Consider the following 13,211-nt stretch of genomic DNA (forward strand, 5'->3'; position numbering starts at 1 on the left):
AGAGATCCACCCAGAGAGGGTGCAGTGATATAATCCCATTCCCTCTTCCCCCCTTGCCCCACCTTTGGCTGTGTTGCATGTTTGCTCTTGGCTCAGGGTCTGGCTTGAGCCCCTGCTTTCACATGGCTCCAGAGCAGTGCTGCTGCTCTTCACCTCCTTTCCCCTGCTGTGGAATTCAGAGGGAAGAGTGAACTGCAGCAGAGCTCACCACATGGGCTCTGGAGCTGCTTGATCAAAACTCACAGCACATGTGGCACTATCAAAGTGGAGGGACTGTAACCCCTTTCCTGGACTGGCTAGTATCTCTGTGTCTGTCCTCCTCTCCTATAAAACTGGAGTAAGGCAATATGCCATCTAATGAGAGGCTTCTGAAAAGTAATACATTATTATTTGTTTAACACTTTACTGATGAGTGTTATAGAAAAGTCCATCAAATCTGTCTTCAGAACTGGGTTTTGACTCGGTGCAGTAAAAGAAGTCTGGGTGCTGGGGCATTTATAGACATGCTCTGGGAGGTGTTGAGGTGGGGAGGGGGAACAGCACTTCTATTAGTGGGCTTTTAGAACTGTGCTAATTAAAGCACCCAGAGCATCACATGTATCAGCATCCCTGCACTGAAAAACGGTGGTGGGGGAGCTTTAACTAAAGCTTGTTGAACGAGCTTTAATTAAGATGCCCCTGCCACCATTTTTCAGCCTGGACATGATAATACACTTGATGCTGGAGCATGGTAACTACTAGGGCTGTGTGAAGCTTTGGTCGCTGACTTGATTTGATGGAGGTTTGGCCTGATTCAGTGGCCGAATCTGAATTGAATCAGGAGACCCTTTTAATCTCTCTGAATCAATTCGGAGAGATTCGATGATTCAGACATAGACACAGCTTTAACTGCTTTTTCTACATACCTCAAGGTACCAGGTGGCTCGTGAATACTGAGATGCTGGGGCAGATGCAGCATTCCACAGGAGCATGGGGGGGAGGGGCTCCCAATGCGGTGGACCCAGAAGTGGACCAGAAGCACTTCAGGACCACTTCCAGGTCCACTGTGAAGCACCCAGGGGACTCTCCCCCTGCCCTCTGGCTTGGTAACTGGTGCCTCCTGGGTCTGGGGGGGCACCCGGGGTCTTCCGGTGTACTTTGATCTACTTCTGGGTCTGCTGCCAAGTGCACAGCCCCTCACCCCACACACTCCTGTAGGACACTCCATTTATCACACCATCACAGTTTTCACAAGCTGTGCCTGGCACATTGAGGTATGTAGAAAAAACACTTAAAGCTATGTCTATGGCCAAATCACTGATTTTTAATTTATTTTTTCCAAATCAGCATTGAACCTTCAGATTTCAGATTTGGGCAAATCAAATCGGGACAGTGATCCAAATCAATAAATTGAATATGGCCTGTTTCACACACCCCTAGTAACCACCACACTCCAGCAGACTCAATTTAATAAAATCTGCTCCAATGTGCTGTACTTACAGCACATTGGAGCAGCCTCCCTGAATGTGTATAGGAGCCCTATAGAGACTAGTGAGGATAATTGTGAATAGTTGCTCATTAATTAAACCTTGTCCATCCTGTTTTCTGAATGAGGCAAGGGTCCAATAGAAAAATAGCATGTTATCCTGGAATTTAGATTTTACTTCAAATGACATGCACAAGGGGGGGAATTAAGATTGCTGTGTCACTGTTAAATCCTTATCTCTAGTTCTCTGTCTCAGTCTAATTTTCTTTTTCTACTCATGCTCTGCCTCCAATGTGAGAGCTTCCCTCTCTGGGCTCTTTGTTCAAGTCTGAATCTTTCCTGAAATGTCCCAGTGCTGTTCTTCCTAGTCTCAGCCACAGCTTTTCTCCCTTTTCTCCAGTCCCAGTCTCACCAAACTCCTGGTCCTAATATTACCTTTTACCAGATCTGTTTTTTGTCCCCCCTGAATTTTTATCACGGAAGTTCATCATCCTCTTTGCATGAAGTGCTGGAGGAAGGTCATTGGAAGGACAGTACTCTTAGTTCCAGTGTTTGGCCCTACCCCATTTTGAACATCTTGACCAGAAGTTTGCCAGGGAATTGGCTGAGGCTGCATGCTCCTGGTGTATGGTTGTCATGGGAGACTTTAACTACCCAGACATCTTGTGGGAGGAGTGCTCGGCCAAATCCAAGTGGTTGCAAAGCTTTCTCTCGTGCATGGATGACCTTTATCTGACGCAGGAAGTCTAAGAGCCAACAAGAGGTAAATGCTGTTAGACCTGGTACTAGCAACTGAGGATGACCTACTCAGCAACCTACTGATTGAAGGGAAGCTGGGTGACAGTGACTACGAGCTGATCACCTTTACCATCCTCCATAAAGCTGGCAAGTCAGTCAGCAATACAGAAGTCCTCAAATTCAGGAAAGCTGACTTTGACAAGCTCAGGAGGCTTATTGGTGAGGCCCCAAAGGGCCACAACCCAAATGGAAGAGATGTCCAGGACAAGTGGTGGGGGGATATGGGCACACTAGAAGGGAGGAATAGGCTGCAATCAGACCTAGACAGATTACAGGGATGGGCAGATGAGAACAGGATGGGTTTCAACACTGACAAGTACAGGGTACTGCACCTGGGGAGGAAGAACCAGCACCATACCTACAGGCTGGGCAACTCCCTTCTCGTCAGTGCAAAGGCAGAAAAGGATCTTGGAGTCATCACTGATGCCAAGATGAGCATGGGCTGGCAGTGTGGGGATGTGGTCAGGAAGACCAACTGTACCTTGTCATGCATCCACAGATGCATCTCAAGCAAGTCCAAGGAGGTGATCCTCCCTCTCTATGTGACACTGGTCAGACCGCAGTTGGAGTACTGCATCCAGTTCTGGGTGCCACATTTCAAGAGGGATGTGGAGAGGGTCCAGAGGAGGGCCACTCGCATGATCAGGGGTCAGCAGGGCAGGCCCTATGAGGACAGGCTAAGGGACCTATAGTTTCTAGGGTCAGAAGGGACCTGAGTAGATCATCTAGTCTGACCCCCTGCCATGGCAGGAAAGAGTACTGGGGTCAAACAACCCCAGCAAGGTGTACATCTAGCCTCCTCTTAAAGACCCCCAGGGCAGGAGCCAGCACCACTTCTCTTGGAAGTTGGTTCCAGATCCTAGCTGCCCTAACAGTGAAGTAGCGCCTCCTGATGTCTAGCCTGAACCTACCCTCTGCCAGCTTGTGACCCTTATTTCTTGTCACTCCTGGTAGTGCATGGGGGAGCAGAGACTTCCCCAGTGCCTGCTGGTCCCCTCTGACTAGTTTGTAACCTGTTCAGCCTCCACAAGAGAAAGCTGAGGGGGGATCTAGTGGCCATTTACAAACTATTCAGGGGGGACCAGCAGGCACTGGGGGAGTCCCTGTTCCCCTGAGCACTACCAGGAGTGACTAGAAATAACAGTCACAAGCTGGCAGAGGGTAGATTTAGGCTAGATATCAGGAGGCGCTTCTTCACTGCAGGGCGGCTAGGAGCTGGAACCAACTTCCAAGAGAAGTGGTGCAGGCTCCTACCCTGGGGGTCTTTAAGAGGAGGCTAGATGAACACCTTGCCGGGGTCATTTGACCCCAGTACTCTTTCCTGCCATAGCAGGGGGTTAGACATGATGATCTGCTCAGGTCCCTTCTGACCCTACAAACTATGAAACTATGGTTGCTCCTCAAGGGAGTGATCCTAGATGCGCAATCAAAGTTTATCCTGTCTTGAAGAAAAGGCAGCAAAAAGGCACAGCAGCCCCCCAGCTCTCCAGGGAACTGGCAGACCTTCTGTGTCTTAAAAGGAAGGCCTACAAAGGATGGAAGACTGGAACCACTGCCAAGGAGGAATACTCTGCTGTGGTCCAGACCTACAGGGAGCAAACCAGGAAAGCCAAGGCTGTGACGGAACTCCAGCTAGCTACAAATATCAAGAACAATAAAAAGTTCTTTTTTAGATATGTGGGGAGCTGGAGGAAAAGCAAGGACAACATCGGACCCCTGCTAAATCAGATGGGACAACTGACAACCAATGCTCAGGAAAAAGCAAACTTGCTAAATGGGCACTTTGTGTCAGTTTTTCACCAGTCCCATGGGACGACCCTGCCCACTGCGAGACAGGGAGGCCTAGGTGAGGGAGATTCCTTACCATCCATCAAAGCTGACCTCATGAAGGAACACCTTGAGAGGTTGGATACTTTTCAAGTCAGCTGGCCCTGGCGATCTATACCCAAGGTCAAGCATCATAGCTCAGCCCCTGGCACAGATATTTGAGTACTCCTGGCACTCTGAAATGCCTGATGATTGGAAGAAGGCTAATGTGGTGCCTATCTTCAAGAAAGGGAGGAAAGTAGATCTGGCAAACTATAGACCCATCAGCCTGACCTCTATCCTGGGGAAGGTCTTGGAAAAGATTATCAAAGAGGCCATTCTATACAGGCTAGCTGATGGAAATATTCTGAGGGATACCTAGCATGGGTTTGTGGGTAGGTCTTGTTTAACCAATCTTATTTCCTTTTACGACTAGGTGACCTATCACCTGGACAAGGGGAAAGAGATTGATGTCATATATCTTGACTTTAAAAAAGCCTTTAATCTGGTATCCCACGATCACCTCTTGGCTAAACTGGCTAACTGGCCTCGACCTCACCACGATCCGCTGGCTGGGGAATTGGCTCAGCAGCAGGACCCAGATGGTGGTGGTTGATGGAAGTTGATCGTCGTGGTGCACTGTGACCAGTGGGGTCCCTCAAGGCTCAGTCCTAGGGCTTTTACTTTTTGATATCTTCATCAATGATGTAGACATTGGTATCGCAATGGGCTGGCCAAGTTCACCAATGACACCAAACTCTGGGGTAAAGCATCCACACCTGAGGACAGGAGGGTGATCCAGGCAGATCTTGACAGGCTCACGAAATGGGCAGATGAGAACCTGATGCTGTTCAACACCGAAAAATGCAAGGTTCTCCACCTTGGGAGGAAAAACCTGCAGCATCCTTATAGGCTTGGCAGTATTACGCTGGTTAGCACTACAGATGAAAGGGACTTGGGGGTCATGATTGAAGGCTCATGTTCATGTTGTGATCAATGTGATGCTGTGGCTAGTAAAGCAAGCAAAATGCTTGCTTGCATCTATAGGTGCTTCTGAAGCAAATCCCGGGACGTCATTCTCCCCTTGTACCTAGCCTTGGTGAGGCTGCAGCTGGAGTGCTGTGTCTGGTTTTGGGCTCCACAATTAAAAAAAGATGTGGAGAAGCTTGAGAGAGTGCAGAGGAGATCCACGTGCATGATCAGAGGTCAGGATAACAGACCTTATGATGAGAAGCTGAGAGCCATGGAAAAGCGCAGGCTCAGGGGCGAGCTGATGGCTACCTCTAAGTTTATTAGGAGTGTTCACCAGGATCTGGGGGAACGTCTTCACCAGAGTGCCCCAAGGGCTGGACATAAGGAAGAACTTCTTCACTGTCCGAGCCCCCAAGGTTTTGAATAGACTGCTGCTGGAGGCGGTTCAAGCACCCACTTTAATACCTTCAAGATACATTTGGATGCTTATCTTGCTAGGATCCTATGGTTTCTGCTGACTTCTTGCCCCTGGGCAGGGGGCTGGACTCGATCCTCCGGGGTCCCTTCCAGCCTGAATGTCTATGAAATCTATGAAGCAGCTGTTTAGCTGCTACTTTAAGGAGGCTTCCTGAGACCTGTAGTACAACTGGATCAGACTGGCTCAGTTTCTCTGTGAGGAAGGTTCATGTATAATCTAGTTACTACAAGGAGGCTGGAATATGGTTTTAGCTATTAGGGCATGGAGCAAGCTCACTTACTGTGTGGGGCTTGGTGTATGTGTAATCTGATTAGCACTGAGACCTCTGAGACAGTGCACCATACTTAGGGGGGACTTAATTCCACTAGTTTATCTGTCAGGACTTAGTGAGTTTCTACTGAGTACATGCAAACAGCAATCTTGTAAAGACCTTATAACTTGGCAAAGCTTAGGCACATTTTACAAGGATGGAAAGAAGACACATTCCTGGCACAAATGCCACTCTGCCTCAATTTAAATCTTTGTTCTAAAGCTTAGAGCTTTGCTTTCTTGGCTTAAAGAGAGAGAAAGCAATTTGATCATGGTAGCAAAGGTGTAATGAGGAACTTTTGTGTTTCTGGGTGGGTTTAGTCCCTGGGGCAGTGGTGGTGGTAGCCAGGGTGGCAGTAGTGGCAGCAGCCAATTTTGCATGTTTCCCCTCCCAGTTTTGCACATCTCCCTTCCCCTGCTTGGGGCTGATGCCCTGCTCACCCACTTCTACTCATACTCCTGCCTGATCATGTATAGTATTTCCATCTCTGAGCATATTAATTTGAAAGAAGAGCTGTTTAGTAGCTGGGCACTGAAAATAAAACAAAAAGAGCAGCAGTATTATAGTTGTAATGGACAAAGGTTGCTGAATATTCAAATTCTGCTTAAATGTATTAGTACAGGAGGAATCCATAAAATCCTAGAATCATTCTAAAATCAATGTCAGCATTGCAAAATCAATTATAAACCATTGCAAAATCAATTATAAACCAAAGGGGTCTTTTTAAAGAAGTGAAATCATTCATCTGGAAAAACACTATATTTGTATACCATCAAACTGTGCACAATGGCTGGCCCACAAGTTTACCAGCTCTTAAAGATGAACTAATCTGCGACAGAGTAATAATAGGGCTGAAAAATTCAAATGCAAGTCCATGCAAATTCTTTAAAGGCTAGGGACATATGCACAACGAATGGAAAAGTTTATATCCAAATATTGAGCAAAAATATAACAGGCAAAGTGGAAAGCAGCATGGGAAGGCCATGACAATGCAAGGAAAATAGCTCAGAACATGTGCAAAGACATACAGAGTGGAGAAGATGCAAAATACAAGGGAAGAGACCTATGTTCAATGTAAAGATAAACACAATAATGGAAAATGCTCTCTCTAAAGTCCTGTGCAATAATTGTGCCAAAATAAACTATTATATCAAAGTGTGCAGGAAAAAAAAATGCATAGAAGCAGGCAGTGACTCAGTTGATGAGAGAGGGAGTGTGTATGTATAGGGCATTAATACAGTACAAAGCAATAAGAGTAAGTGACTTGTAAAGCTCAAACTCTTACCAGACGCAAAAGGTAAGGCTGCAACACAATGAGAAACGGAATGTCGAACAGACAATGTGGCCTCAGTGAATGCATTAGGCTAACAGACTTCCTCAGCAAATTTTAAGACAAATTTAAATGTGCACCATAACACTATATATGATGGAAATCAACTCGGCCAAATAACTGAGACCAGGAGTTCTCTTGAGAGTATATTAGAGCCATTCTGGAATAGAACCATATCTCTAGAATGCCTTTCACTGATCAACCTTTACCAAGGGTATTGGGTATTGGGTGAGCAGCTGTGATTAAATGTGGGGGAAAATGCAGGCCAAGCAGCAAAAACAAACGATGAAAATATACAGCAGACTTTAGAACAAAGAAAGGATGGCCATTTTTATCACAAACTACATAATTTTTGTAGACTACTATTTGGATGTATGGAAACTAGATAAACTGTCATGTATTCCTGCAGCAAACATCACTGACTAATGGGTGCAGACAGAAGTGACAATTTTCACCTGATTTGGGTCTTGAAAGTGCTGTACATTTAGGGGTGACTGGTGCCTCCTGAGTCTGGGGGGACAATCTGTGGGCTGGTCTGGGGGTGGGCCCAGAGGCGGGCCAAAAGCCCCATATCCACTCCTATACTTGTGTGCCATGGCTTAGGGCCATGCCCCCCACAACACACCACTGGCCCATGTGGCAAAAAAACTGCCCCATCCTCAGCAGCATTGAGTTGGGGGCCAATCTCGAAGAGCACATGTGCCCCCCCCCAACCCTCCCTACAAGTTGCCTGTGTCTACAGTGATAACCAAACAGAAGTGCATAGCTGCAAAGCACTTTAAGAGGGCCCAATCCTGCAAAAATCTGAACCCTCATTGTATAATGATTCAGCTGAAGACATTCAGAGAAAGGTGGGGAGGGTAACTAGCACAGCGCAAATGCTTGACTTTAGGAAAGCCAACTTTGATGTGCTCAGGGCAGTGGTCAGGGAGGCACTTAGAGCCCAGGGGGTAGCTAGTATGGGGGTCCAGGAAAGGTGGTCCTTCCTCAAGGAAGCTATCCTTGGGGCACAGCAGGACGCAATTCCTCTATTCAGGAAGGCGGGGAAAAGGGTCCAAGAAATCTTCATGGCTGAGCATAGATATCCAGGCTGGCCTGAGGGCAAAGAAAAAAGCATACTGGCAGTGGAAGCAGGGGGCAGGGACAAAGGAGGAGTACACCTCCCTTACCTGAGCTTGTAAGGATTTGGTAAGGAAGGCTAAAGCAGCACTGGAGCTTAGATTAACTTCTGGGATTAAGAGTAACAAGAAGTCCTTCTTCAAGTATATAGTCTCGGGGTAACATTGGACCCCTACGAGGCAGGGCAGGGCAGTTGGTGATGGACGTGCAAGAGAAGGCAAAACTCTTCAACAAGATCTTTGCCTCCGTGTTCCTGTCTGCTGACAATGGGGTGCTCTTGGGTGATAGCGTAGAGAGTCCCCCGACTGTTAGTTCAGACCTAGTTAAGGATTACTTGAAGGACTTAGATGTGTCCAAGTTGGTGGGCCCGGATGACCTTCATCCATGGGTGGTGAGGGAATTGGCTGGTGTCATTGTGGAGCTATTGGCATGGCTGTTTGAGGACTCCTGGTGCTTGGGCCAAGTCCCTGAGGAGTGGAAAAGGGCCAATGTGGTCCTTATTTTCAAGAAAGGGGGAAGGAAGAGCCTGGCAACTACAGGCCAGTCAGCCTCACTTCTATCCTGGGGAAGGTCTTTGAAAAAATTATCAAGCGCCATATCTGTGAGAGCCCTGCAGAAGAAGTGATGTTGAGGGGTAACCAACACAGGTTTGTGCCAGGCCGATCCTGCCTGACTAACGCGGTCTCTTTCTATGACCAGCTAACAAAGAGCTTAGATGGGAAGGAGAAAGTCGATGTCATCTTCTTGGACTTCCAGAAGGCCTTCGACACAGTGTCCCACCCAATTCTGGTGGGCAAGCTGAGGGACTGTGGCATTGACAAATGCACAGTCACATGGGTGGCAAACTGGCTCCAGGGGCACACCCAGAGGGTGGTGGTGGATGGGTTGATGTCGACCTGGGAGGGTGTGGGCAGCGGAGTCCCCCAGGGCTTGGTCCTTGGGCTGGTGCTGTTCAATATCTTTATTAGCGACCTGGACGAGGGTGTGGAGAGCACCCTGTTCAAGTTCGCTGATGACACCAAGCTGTGGGGTAAAGTGAATACACTGGCAGGCAGGGACCTCATCCAGGCAGAGCTGGAGAGGTTAGAGAAGTGGGCGGATCTGAACAGGATGCGGTTCTACAAGGACAAGTGCAGGGTGCTGCACCTGGGTAGAGGGAACCAGCATTATGGTTATAGGTGAGGGGCTGAACCTCTCAGCAGCACAGAGGCAGAGAGGGATCTTGGCGTCAGGATTGACTCCAGGATGAATATGATTCGCCAATGTGATGAAGCAATAGGCAGAGCCAGCCTCACCCTGTCATGCATCACCAGGGGCATCACTAACAGGTCCAGAGAGGTCTTGCTCCCCCTCTATGCAGCGCTGGTCAGGCCGCAGCTGAAGTACTGTGCCCAGTTCTGGGCGCCGCACTTCAAGAAGGACGTGCAGAACCTGGAGAGGGTCCAGAGGAGGCCACTTGTATGGTTGGAGGCCTCCGTGGCCAGCCGTATGAGGACAGGCTGAGGGACCTGCAAGAGGAGACTGAGGGGGGATCTTGTGGCTGCCTACAACCCTATCAGGGGACAGCAGCAGGGACTTGGGGAAAGTCTGTTCACCAGGCCCCCCCTTGGAGTCACCAGGAACAATGGCCACAAGCTGAGGGAGGATAGGTTTAGGTTAGATATTAGGAAGAACTACTTCACTGTAAGGGTGGCCAGAGCCTGGAATAGGCTTCCCAGAGAGATGGTGCTCTCACCTTCCCTGGAGATCTTCAAGAGGAGACTGGATAGGCACCTGACTGGGGTCTTATGACCCTTCCAACCCCCAGTGCTCCTTCCTGCCCATGGCAGGGGGTTGGACTAGATGATCTGTCTAGGTCCCTTCCGACTCATTGATTCTATGATTTAAAACCATAGCTTCTTCAGCAACTTGTGCTGAGGCCTCCCAGTCTGCTGCTGTCTTCAGAACAAGAGTGGGGATGGGAGCAGAGTAAGTTTGGTTTGAGTTTTTTTCAGCCAGCACTGGAGGCTGAGGTGAGTAGATTGGAGTCCCCCCCTGCAAACTAATGGGGCTTGAGTCTATCCACCCCAGTCTACCCTCCAGGGCCAACTGGGAAACCTCTAGAATGAGCTCCCTCTGCTTCCTTTCCTGTTTCCTAGTCTGCAAACCGCACCTGGATTGGGAGGGAGGAGAGGCCATTGCTAAGGGAAACCAGCTGCAGGTTCACAGTCAGCAGTTGGATCCCCAACTTCCCCCCCCCCCCCAGTGTACTTCTGTTACAGCCAGCCCCTGGATGAAACTCAGAGAGCTTCCTGCAAACCATTATGAGCTACAGCAGGGAGCTGCTCTTCTGTCTGCACCCCATGTAATGAGTAATTTTACAGGTATGGCACCCCAAGCTGTAGAGAATCCATGCTTATTTATAGGGAATTTCTTCAAATTTATATGGGAATAAGAATTTAGTCTTCTGTTGTTGCCAAATAGTGCATGACAAATCTAAATTGACAGTTAACATTCCTAAGACTTTAAAAAAGGAAAAAAAAAGTCAATAAAAAACAAACAAAATGGCTGTAAAGGCATCCTTGAATTAAAAAAACGACCTTAATGGTAGCTTGTTTTTTATATCAAGATGCGTATATAACTTAGTTCCTATAGCCCCAACTTTACTGGTGGAAGGAATAATGGACAAAAACAGTAGAAGATATAACATGAAAAAGTAGAGGGGCATGCAAAAGCCAACACTTACTAAGACCAACAAACCACCTGAATTGAATGGATAGATCCTCATTAATATAATATGGTGGCAGATGGATGTTTATTTTATCAAAACCAAAAATAAACACACCTAGAAACAGCACAAGACAAGGACAGGGAGAATAGTGAAATATATACTCTACTACCATTTAAATCAGCTGGACAGAAATGTGGGCCAATAAGCTACCAGTAGATGCAAGGACAGGCTATTGGAATACTGTCCTATTAAATAACCAAATGTGACAGTTTCCTGTCATTACAAGAAAAAATCATACTTACTCCAACATCAAATTGCTTCTAGTAGCTTGTATAACACCAAGTGTTAAATAATCCTTCCAAACCTGTAGGATAACTTGGTTACTAAGCCAATGAAGAGTTAGTTAATTTTAAAGAAGAAAAAATGTCAGCGTTAAGCATATTAGCAGGCTATGATATCCGTGTTTAATTTGCTATCTCAAATAAATGTGGCAGAAGGAATTTTAGAATAATAGCTTCTCAGGTGGGGGTGCTATGTTGATTCAGTAGTCCTTGATGAGAGAGAACAGTAAAAGCACGGAAAGGAATAAAGCCTTAAGGCTGTATAGCTGTGGACCTTTATCTTTTAATGCTTGACCACAGAACTCCTACTCTCTCCCTATGGGACATATATGCCCAAACTGATTTTAGGAGGAACAGTTAAACGAAATATACATGCTCATACTCTGTGGGGCTGCTTTGAATATACAGCCTGCCCAACCTTATATTTCAGTTTTTAACCTCCAGAAAGTCTCTACTGAACATATATGAATTGTGATTTCCCCCCCCCCAAAAAAAACAAAAACTTGCAACTTGGCTATGTTTGGACAGATATTCATAGGGATGGCAAAAATGCTACCCCCTATCCAAGTTCCCATTACAAACTATAGGAACACTAGTGAATTTCAAAGGGAAGGTCTGCAATGTTAACATGGGCATATACTATATTTTTTCCCCTAATCTTATTTTTGAATTTATATAGCTGAATAGTCTGGAATTCCTGAAAATAGCTGCATTTTTCCAAAGTGTACCCAAAAATTTGCAGCCATGGATAGATATGTCATGTAAGATTTCAGCTAACAAGCTTAAAGATTGAAGCTTAAAGTATCGTAAAGCGGTGTTGTAGCAAAAAACAAAACCGTAACAGGGTCTAATAAAGGAATTAAATAACCTTAATAGGCTGTGCTGCTTATTGTCTTTATGGGAACACATTTAAAAATATGTGGTGACTCAGTCCTTTGGTCTGTCTTTCTTCAGGTGTTCACCAATGTTAAATAGACATATGGAGGTTCGAGATATTCTCTTTCTGCAGCCACAGACAATAGACTAAGGTTACACAAGGGATGTTTAGGTGGGATATTAGGAAAAACTTTCCTACTATGATGATGGCTAAAGATTAGAATAGGTTACCTAGAGAGACTGTGCAACCTCCATTTTTGAATGCTTTTTAAGATCAAGTTAGAGAGTCATTTGACTGAGGTGGCTTAGTCAAGGACAATCCTGCCTTGAGCAAAGAATTAGACTCTGACCTCCTGAGGTCCTTAGCAAACCTGCTATTTTATGACTCTGTGAGCATCTGTTGTACTTAAGGGTGTGGTTTCAGGGAAAATATGCATACCATACGCCACTATTTTCATTATGATAAAGATTTTAAATATGTATAGTTAAGTGTATTCTCAGAATTTCACATAGGCGAAAAGCTCTTCAACGACAACTGCTGTTCAATTTTCATTTGCTAGACTAGTTTGTGAAGTAAGAGAAAACAGTTTCACGTATGTAAGACATAGGGTTTTTCTGCTAGTATATTAATATTGTTCAGTACGCTAGACGGTCTAATGGAATACTATTAATAATGTTGCATTTAGTCAACTCCTTTCATCATACGATAACCCTAACACATTTTATAGACCGTATGCACAACAATAGCATTCTCTGGAGTGGAGGGTGGCTTTCACAGAACATATACTGCAGCCATGAGGGGTGCGAGGGGCAGGATAAATGTCCAAGCCCCCTAAGATAGTTAATGTCTATGCAGGTGAGAGAGAACCTCTGCTTGTTAACAGCCAATGTATAAAGTTAACTTTTTAGTATGAGACTATTTTTGATATACAATATTTTATAAAGCAGTATTATTTGAATTCTTGTAATAATGGAAGGAGGGTGTGTGTCAGGGGAAGGGGCAGAA

General features: G+C 46.1%; 1 long non-coding RNA gene across 1 annotated transcript in view; it reads right to left on the reverse strand.

The window, feature by feature from the left end:
* Positions 1-13,211, reverse strand: part of LOC149871975 (uncharacterized) — a 141,480-nt gene that overhangs the window by 9,876 nt on the left and 118,393 nt on the right. The window lies entirely within an intron of this gene.

The sequence above is a fragment of the Crocodylus siamensis genome, chromosome 2 (assembly GCF_052110815.1).
Source record: "Crocodylus siamensis isolate JL-2025a chromosome 2, ASM5211081v1, whole genome shotgun sequence".
NCBI classification, from domain to species: domain Eukaryota; kingdom Metazoa; phylum Chordata; order Crocodylia; family Crocodylidae; genus Crocodylus; species Crocodylus siamensis.